The sequence below is a fragment of the Anopheles funestus genome, chromosome 3RL (genome assembly GCF_943734845.2).
Source record: "Anopheles funestus chromosome 3RL, idAnoFuneDA-416_04, whole genome shotgun sequence".
NCBI lineage: Eukaryota > Metazoa > Arthropoda > Insecta > Diptera > Culicidae > Anopheles > Anopheles funestus.
The window spans coordinates 79,549,257-79,559,595 of NC_064599.1; the positions used below are offsets into that span (position 1 = coordinate 79,549,257).

Consider the following 10,339-nt stretch of genomic DNA (forward strand, 5'->3'; position numbering starts at 1 on the left):
GGCAAAATTTTGCTTTCGGAGTCATTTCTTTTAATACGATGTTGTCCTTCCGGGCTGGGGCCGCTTGGGAAAATGGGAATTCTTTGTCTTTTGTGGCGCGTCGGTGCTCAGCTGTATTGAGTGGAGGTGTTACGGGTTTTTATATCTCCAGGATATCTTTTTTTTTGCCCAGCTAGTGTGAATTTAATGGTTGTTGTTAGAGATGGTACTGAGAATGTCGTTTCATTACTTAGGAAATGACGAGCGCGTATGAAACTAAACTCTGGAGATATTTCGTTACATGTGTAGGAAGTGAAAATGAACGCTTTAAATTGCTGAAACAGGATAATATTTAAACTAAAAGTATAAATGACAATAATATTGTTAATTAATCAATCTTAAAATTAGCAACCTTGTCTTCAGAAAAGCTGATTTCCATTTTTCATCCAAAAAAACCTAATAAAAAATTCTCTCATCTTCTTAAAAGTGAATTTCCCAACAAAAGGAAAACAATAACATTGGCTATAATTTGCTTAAGTACCCGATCCCCCTCCAAAAGTGTAATTTCTTAACCTTTTCTCTTTGCTAAGAATCCTTCTCAATCGCTAAAAGAAGAAAAAAACATGTCCGCTTTTCAACCCCTTTTTCTTTCTGCTGTGACAGAAAGGTGCAACACACTTTCCGTTTAACCGACATCTTAAGCAAATAACACCACAACGGCTGCACGGTTGTCCAATCCACCTCACCTCGATGGCTCGATTTTCCACGAGACCCCCACGAGTTTTAAGTGCTTATTAGCTGTTTGCTTTTTCCATCGGTGGTCGTGTCGTTTTGCCACCGGTTTATCGAGGATGTGCTTCGCCGCATGCACATTGTAATAATAATTAGTAATGTCGTCGTTGTCCTCATCTTCGGTCGCCCTGATTACGCAGGGCCTCCCCGTCCATATTACACCGGGTGTGTGCAAAATGGCAGGTTTGTCGTGTTTAATGTCTTTCCTCTCCTTCCCGGCCATCCCCTCTCTCCCACACTTTACCCTCCAAAGGGAAAGCAAAAAAAAAAACCAATTCAGATGTGCAGTTCTGCCTAATAACGCCCGCGTGTGTCGTGGCATTCTTGAACCTGTCCGTTACGCGAAGTGCTTTCACAAAACGCAAGCGCAACAAACGTTGGACGTCGAAAAGCATCTAAACCTGCACGCGGAAAACTCACCACCAACATGAAAGCGTATGTATGCGGAAAAGAGTTAAGAATTTAATATTATTCAGAAGAAACATTCATAAAGAGTAATGTCAGTAATTACCTTTCGAGTAATAATACGTTTAATCATAAACCTGCAGTGGCTTGTGGAGCAAGAAACTACGAAATGTACGACGCGAGACGAGTTGCAGAAGGTACCGGCATGTGCAGCGTCTCCAAGGACGTTTCCTGCAGGCCCCGGAGAGTATGGGTGATGATAACGACCGTCCCGGGGGATGATGGGTCGTCCGAACTGCACCACACACACATGCCGCCCGGTGTGCGTCTGTTTGAAGAAGAGCTTCATGCTCGTCTACACCGTCAGCGGGGATGGGTTTAGTATTTTATGAAAATTTTTATTGCATCAAACCACCGGAGCCACAAAACCCGGGCGACTGACGCAAATGACGCGCTCCTGCTTTTACGATCCCTGCACACGGGAGTGTAGAGTTTCCTTTTAAGGCAAAGTTTTGTGTTCTTTTTTTAAGACCACCGTTTTGCTCGAACTTGACGGCACATGGGTTCCACTTGGCCTCGCGTAAGAAATGAATCAAACAGGGCAGCGCAAGGATTTTTGGGATATGCGTCATGTTCGTGGATATAATAACGCGTCACCCTTCAAACGATGTGCTTTCGCATTGTAATCACCGAATTCCATTACGAGTTGGGTGATGGGAAACGTGGAAGGATACCTGGCATGCCATAATTAGGAGCAACCGTTCACCGTTAACGGACTTGTACGGGATGGAAGGATCAGGTGCATTAAGGTCGGGTGAATTGAGAGCTGGAGCAAATGGAGAACTAATAAATTTTAAATTATTACTTCAGGAATTCTATACAACTCTGGATGTCTTTTATTACTCGGCCTTGTAGGAGGAATCAGAAGTAAAATGACATTAAAGAGACTTTAGTATCCAAAGAATTGAAGGTACATAAATAAGTATAAATGTTTGTTGTACAAACGAATTTCTTGAAATGTCAGTACAACATTATCAGCTTGTCTGTTTCATGGCAATATGAACTCATTGATTGGCCTCATTTCTCTTATAATATACACGTGCCGGGTTTTGTTTTCTTCTTGATTTCTACAGACTTCATGGTAGACTCCTTAAAATGTCATTCTAAGGTAACATGAACCAGTAAACACCGAAACGCAAGAAGCACTTTATCAAAATTTAGGATATAGGAACACCCAAGGATTTCCTCCAAAGAATTGGGTAAAATGTTTGTAAACATGCACTTCAATTGTTGAAACGCGAATACTTCATATGGAAATGTCACTGAAACGCATCACTTTCCCAAACTCCCATATGGTTCGGTTGGTAATGTGAGATGAAGTGATAGGTGGCAACCACCACCCAGGAAGCAGTTCTCGGTAGGAACTCCTGGAACATCTGAAAGCTGAGTACCCGCCCGTTTCGGTTCTGCAGTCTCATCCGGCAGTCTCATGCAGCGCAAGGGTTTCGTTTAAATGCATCTCAAGGGATTGAAAACACAACCCCACGGCTGCGTCAGCAAGCGCAAGAAATCTGCAAAGAATGGTCGATCATCTGACAGTACCATACGGCTCACTCGGGGCGAGAGAGTGAGGGGTGAAAGTTTAAGATTTACAATCCTATTTACATAATGGAAACTGTTGTGGCGTGTTTATGTTTCTCGCGTTTCCGGTTGGTACTCGGGTTTTGGAGTGTCGGAGAACACCCAGAATTATTACAGCAAACTCGAAACCAGGATGGAATCTCCTGAGGACGCTGTCCAGAAGGAATGAGGAAATAAAAACAAACCTCTTCTGGAAACCTTCGCGTTCTGGTCGCGAGCGAAGATGATTGATGGGCGCTTTACGGAGGAACCCAACCGGGAAAGCGTCCTAGTGACAGCGTCCCGGTGGATCATTCGTTGAAGGTGCGATTTTTGACACTCGCCGTTATAACAAGGTCTCGGTCGGCTAAATGTGCGTTTGACGTATACCGGTAAAAACGGTATCTTTGGAAGTCACGAGCCCAAATTCCGCCTTCTATTCCGCGAAACAATCCTTGAAGTGAGGACTCTTCCTCTTCCTTCACACTGGGCTAGTAGCCTGGTAGGTGTGCATAAATTATGGCCATACCAGCAATTTCGAGCGGAAGAGAGCACCAAGGCATCTGTCAGAAACACATTAGCACTATCCCACGGAGGGAACAGTTCCATTCCTTCCTGCAGGATGCACACTCCCCGGCAGGAACTTTTTCAAGAGGGGTGCTTGACGATATAACGGCGCGATATGGATTTGAATAAATTATAAAATTGAAATGTAACACCATCGCACACCATTCACCGAATCCTGTTGCGCTAAGCGGATGAGTGTCGTCTTTACGCTTGTTTCGTGCATCCATCCTTCAAGTCTCCACAGTCTCCGAATGGCATCAGGGACCCACTGGGAGCGCGGGAGAAGATATTCTTTTCCCCCAAAAACAAAACGGACAAGTGAAGTTTTATTTACCATTTGTACCGCTTTAACCATCGACTGATTGACAGTCGTCGCCGTAATTTTTTTCCAGGACGTCAAGCTGACATAGTCCGGAGAAAGCGGTGAATTCCGTTCGATGAAGCGTCAAGTTTCTGCCAGCGAAATGTACCGATACGGATCCATGCTGGGTCGGTTAATTTCTGTGCCAATAAGTGTCCATACATTATTCTACATCGAACCAGAGTGGGACTGTCTTTAATCTTCCAACAGCCGAAAAAAAGCATGTTGCATTGTGCAGTTTCGCACGCAGAAAGACAAACAGGAATACCAGATACCAGTCCCTGAGTACCAATTAATCCAATTTAGACTCGTAATAAAATCAAAGGACTCATTACTGGAACCGTCATTTCGGGAGTTTTGATTTTGCTTTTGTATTTGTTCTACCTTCCACAATCTGGCTGCGATCTGGCTGCGATCTGGCTGCGGGAGATCGTTAACATTCGGTAACAAATTGAAATAATTTAGTGCCAATTTTTACTGCCAACTGTGCCAACTGGTGCTTTGAGTAAAGGAATGCACATGCTGCTAGCTAACGAACATTCACCAATTCGAAAGGAAGAGAGAAAAACAAACAAAAGAAACACATGTTATTCGATCGGGATTGATCCTCCGTGTGTCGCACCAGGAGGATGCACCGGTAGATGAACTGAATGTTTTATGCATCTCGTTGAAGCTGAATGATACTGTACCTCCTGTTGAGCTTTGGTTTAAAGCTTGTTTTACCACCAAGATGATATTGAATATTTCGAAGGTGTTTTTATGAATATCATAAATTTATACTAAGTTAGTTATATCTATAGCCATAGTTTCACTTGATACTTTCAATTCAGTTTAATTAAACTAATATTTTAATCGAAATATTGCAAATTAATAATTATTGCTTTAGGTATAAATAAACGATCAAAATATATTTCTCGTTATTGGAGTACATTAAAAATCCCGACACTCCGAGTCTCTGAAGCTTTATTACTATATGTAATTCCACATTCAACGCATATTAATCCCTAGCTCTATTTCATTGGAAGCTTATATGAAGTACAACCATCTCCAGTTTCTAAATTTACACAATAGATTTAACACAATTTATCCACCATAAACCTTTACCCTGTACCAATCAAAATGGGAATCATTTTTTTTCTTTCGGTTCCCATTTTGAACAATTGTTTCATCTCACCTGACACACATGCAAACCGTAATGCGATTTTGTGTCCGTATTTTAATACCAAATGTTTCATCCGAAAACCGGGGACCCGAAACCCGGACTTACGATTCGATTGCGCATTTAATTTAGGCTGCAGTTTATTTGCCTCTCGCGTTGTACACCATCTGGCTTCATTAAATTAGTCCATTAAATCTCTATTTACACCCTGCCCGGGGTATATCGGTCGCCGGTGTAGCCTTTTCTCTGCCCAAACTCGTCAAACAATCCATCAAACCTAGAACCGTCATTCAATGGACGGTTGCTGCTGTTCACTTCGTGTTGCGTTTCGCTCTAATCCGTATGGGCGAATGTGCGAAAAAGTGTGAATCAAATGCATCCACAGCACCCAGTAGGGCACCCAGAAACACACGAAAATGTCAAACAGATGGTCGGATTTGGAACAACAAGCGGGCAAGACTTTGGTCACACGAATGGTCCTTTTCTTCATGATCGGTGTTACGATCCTTTTTTTCCGGGTGGGTTTTTGTTTGTTGCTCACACTCGTCAAACACACCATTTTTTTTTCTTTTCGGAGACGTGTGGTCACCCCGATTGAGCGAAAGTGACAAATCGGTTAAGTATACAAATAAATATGTGACACCTTGTCCCGTCCTGTTACCGATCGTTTGACAGGCCGTTGAAGCAAAGGGAAAAATGCATAATGATTCACACGATTTTGTTGTTTGTCGAGGGAGAAGACTGAACGTCCTAAGCTGGTGCCAGTGGAATGTAATGAGAATTCAACCGATAGCACAAAACACCTCAAGGTGTGTTAGGTGATGGAGCAGCAGGAAAAAAGAGGAAAACCCAACAAGAGGGTATGCGAGGGAATAAAATGCGGATAATCCTAAGCTTCTCACACCAAAGGCCTCCGAAATGGGATTACAAGCTTGCTGTATCCTTGAAAGCGCATATGCTCGTTTCGTTGTTTTTTTTTCCTTACGGCTTTTCTTTATGTTCTTATCCGAAGGTTTTCTACGGAACTGTTTCTAATCCCGAAATTGTTTTATTGTGTGTTTTAGAAGATTTCAGTAAATGGAAAAAAACAGAAGAAAGTATATGCGCACACAAACACATTTCCTAAAAATCCCTAAATGCACCGGGATAGACTCACGCTACGCACTGCTTCTGAATCTATGCTCCAACGTTCCCGTTTGGAAGATAAAACGCAAAAAAAAAACGGGAAAGGATCTACATTCAATCGAGCGCAGCATTGAAATGATCTTCAATAGCGAAGGTGTGCTCGTCCAAAGTAAGAAGACAAAAAAACGGTATGATTAGTTTTTCCCCGATTTGCGCTCCTCTAATTTTGTGCTTCGTTGAATATCCTTTCTTGTTTGTTCTACTATTTTCTTTTTTTTCCCCCTGCTGCCTACCAGGACACGCTTCGAAGGTAAAGAATAGTCGGAACCCGTCTTATCGGTTGCTGGCAGCCATGTTGCTTGGAGTGCCACATTGATGCACTCACGAATGCGGCACGCATTTCCTGGATGTTTTAGGCCGGTTCAGCGCTCAAACATGTTGCTATACTGACATCGTGCTGTTCCGTTATTCAACATGTAAAACTTTGCTGCTAGCACCACAGATACAAGCAAGATAAAAGATATCTTTCCACGCTAAGGATGGAAGGAAAAAGTCTTGTATAGATTTATCTCTTCACCCTTCCTTTACTAGATCGGAACTTAATATTCCAATCGCGTCATCCGGTTTTGGTCCTCATTTGGTTGGAAGTATTTTGCTGAAATCGATTTTGTTTTCTTTTTTTTTGCTATGCGGATGGAAATGGAAAACTTGGTGGAGTCCCGGAGCTGTACCCACAGTTAGACTTTTCTTTGGTGCGGAAATACGATTTTCAGTTTTTGGGAAAGTTCTTGGCTTGTGAAATTTAAAGCGATGAGTCTATTGCGTGAGTGAAATGATGAGGAAAATGTTCACGATTCTCGGAATGTTTTATCTTTCTTCCAGTGTGGAACATGCTCCGATAGTGATTGAATAAATGTTTTAAGAAATAAACGTTTTAATATTTAAAATTTCTTGAAGGCTCTTTTTGTATTAAAAACGAAGATTTTTTATATATTTACAAGCGTAAATATAAATTATGTTTAAAAATTACTAAAGTTTACAGCTTCGTTTATACCATGAGAATGTTATCGTCACACTATTTTCAAATTAAAAATTGTAAAATTGAAATTTAAATTCAATCTCACAATTTAACATTATATTCACTAACTTTGGTAAAGCTACACTCTTTCTCAAAGTCTTTCTCAAAATATTCCCAAAGTGAATATTCATGGAGGCTATAAAAATTGTAGCACCCAATGGAGATTTGAAGAATATGTCCTCGTAATGGATTGAATTGAAATGGTCATTCAACGCCTGTTTCTTTGTTCCATTTTATTGCAACATTTATTTCACATTATGCCTTTTGTGAGAAGATTCCGGTTCCTAAATGTTATAGCTCCCAATGCAAACACACTTCAGACAGTATGCCTTAGGGTAAAAAAAAATAAGTAAAGATTTAATCAACAGGTGTCAAAATGACTCACTTGTAACTCGTTGCTAAGTGTGAGACATTTGCCTTTTGGGGGGGGAAATATTTGGTAACCTTGTTCTCTTTGTTGAGTGTAAGCTCATGTGAGTATTCTTTCACTTTTCACACACCGAAAAAACAGGGCGAGCTTAGAACCCTTGGTCGTCTTCTACAAAACAAAGTGCCATTAGAATGTTTAATGCTGCTTTTTTTTGTGTGGCTCAGTTGTCCATCTAGAAATGTTCCAGCAAAACTGCCAAAGAACTTTGCGTCTCATCAGCGATGCCTATCGTACCGTAGAAGGCGATAAATTTTTCCCTGGAAGTGATGTGTTCCGTCTGTTGCATCTTATCTGCCTACAAAACAGACTTCCACCCCTGATGGACAAACTCGCTTCCGTTCCGTTTTCTACGTGAACAAACTTTCGGTTACCGCTGTTTGCACTGTTATACACATTACTAGCGGAACCAAGCTGGAAGGGAAAGATTGAGATTAGCATGGCGGTAAACGGAAAGCATGAACGCACTAAAACGTGGATGATACAAGGAATGAAGGAGTGGTCATAAAACATCCGCCAACTTCTACTCCGGGACGGCGATAAGCCTATGCTGAGAGATGGTAAGGTGTGTGTGTGGATGGGCGTTGGGATGGGTCATTCGCCCACTAATGCCACCCACGGAGCTGAGCACATTATCGGTAAACAAGAATTATAAACATGTGAAGATAAATTAAAAACGCCATCAAACAATGTTCACGATTCGTACATTGTACAGATCTTATTAATACAGACAGTTCCAAATTTAATTAAGATGTTTTAATGACTAAATCCGCTTCTGGCTGTGACTGTGTAGATGACTGATGAAGTTTACTGGATTGATTGAATCAACATAAATGACATTTATTTTTACCTTATCGTTCCTAAATTCTGTAAATTGTTGTCGCGAGTAGTTAACAAGCTTAAAATACATTATATTTGATTCTTGGAATCTATTTAGTATCAGAAATTACTAGAAGTAGTGGGTTTAAACTAATATTATGCAATGAGCAAACATACAGGAAGATTTAAGTAATAAGTTTGAAGTTCCCGAAATTATAATGCATGTATTGAACAACCATATATGAAGGACTCTGGAAGATATAATACATCATGAAACATCATGTAAAATATAGCCTAGTGTGAAGAATTATAGTTCCTACTCCGATTTAGGCGTATCAAAAGCATGCATCACCCCTGTCCAATACTTCATATCTTCAAGGTAATGTGAAACATCTTTTGTCACAGCCCACACACACATCAAACACCCGACAAACCGTACGTCTAGCGTACGTCTATTTGTTTTAAACCACGATAAACAATAACTTCATGCGTATTTACGATTACGATTATGATTCCAGCGATACCTATCGTGCCGTGAAACAAAACACACTTCCACCAATGCCAAAGATTGCCGTGTCCGATTGCATCCCCGCGTGGTCGTTAATGGTTAACGATCTTTCGAACCAGCGCGTTTGGACAAGGGCACAGCACAGGTAGGGAGCTGGGCTGGGTTTAAGGAAATTTAAGACGGTTCCGGTTATTTAGGCGTTAATAGAGCAGCATTAACCCAAACTCTGGCGAAGTTTTTGGTGATCGTAAATTTAACTACTTCGCTTCCGATAAGGAATGTTGGGACACGGGATCCCGGGGACGTTCGGGTTTTTTGGAATGTTGTGCGCAAAACTTTCCAACCCGTTCCAACCCGGCCAGGGGAATAGGGGTTTGAGAGGAGGGTTTCTTTCAGGCGACCCGGAGCTATCGCCTTATCTACTCGCAATTTGCGTTTAGAGCATGACAACAGAGAAAAGAACATTAAAATGACGTTAAAAATATGACAGATGGGGTTGAAGGGTAGGTGTACATCCAGGTGGTTTGCTTCTAATAGTCACCCAAAGGGTGGGGGGGAAGATTGAAGAAACTGGAGGGTGACAGCGATGAGTCTATAATCCTTTGAAATTAATTCCATTCGAACAATCCCATTTTGTTTGCTAAGATGACTCGGAAGCTTTTCCCTTCCTTATTGTCTAATTTGGTTTGCTTATCATTATTATTGAATTACAAGCTCCCAGGTTTTTTTTTGGTGGAACTTCCAGCCGAACTTTCCTAATGTGTGGGTTGAGAAGGGTGAAATTTTTTCATTAAAACTATCCAAACTTCGATACGGTTTGATGCTTATCGCGATTTGCTACTTTCAGCTTAGAACGGCGAATAAGAATAAAAAAAAGAAAATATGCCACCAAAGCAATTTCTAACGAAAGGAAGGTCAGTTTTACTTTTCACCATGATGGGTATTTCGGGGGTAAAAAATAAACTATTTACTTTATTTTCCATTATTACACGCTGGCTTATCGCGCTGAACATATCTTTATGAGTGAACGCGCGCGTCGTTGCACATGTTTACCTTTTCCTGGGGTGAGCTTTTCTCCAATCCAACAGTTGGTTCTCCCTCTTCTTGAAACCATTTTCATACCGTTTTTCTAGTTTTCATTTTTTATGATTATTCCATTAACATTTTTCTGAAATGTCATGTTGCGCTGCTCGCTTCAGGCACTTCAGTGGTATGAAGCTGCATCAAGATGAATATTATGTGAAGTGGTGTGTAGCTAGCGCAGCCGAAAACAATGAAAAACACCTGTCCTTTACAAGACACAACAAGAAAATCGTTTCACAGGAAATAACATTTGGACGTCCTTTTGTACGATCAAAACACGAATTGAAACTCTAGTCAATCCGGTACGAGCACCTGAGTGGAAATGTATCACTTTCAATCTACATTTAAATCCACGAAAGAGCTAAATGAAACTGACCCTTTCTCCTTTCACCAGCCGAGAATATGTCTAAAACGTT

At 41.1% G+C, this 10,339-nt stretch overlaps 1 protein-coding gene across 6 annotated transcripts in view; it reads right to left on the reverse strand.

Annotated features, from left to right (window-relative positions):
- LOC125770057 (MOXD1 homolog 2-like) overlaps nucleotides 1-10,339 on the reverse strand; it is a 503,823-nt gene that overhangs the window by 164,366 nt on the left and 329,118 nt on the right. The gene's annotated exons all lie outside the window — the stretch shown is intronic.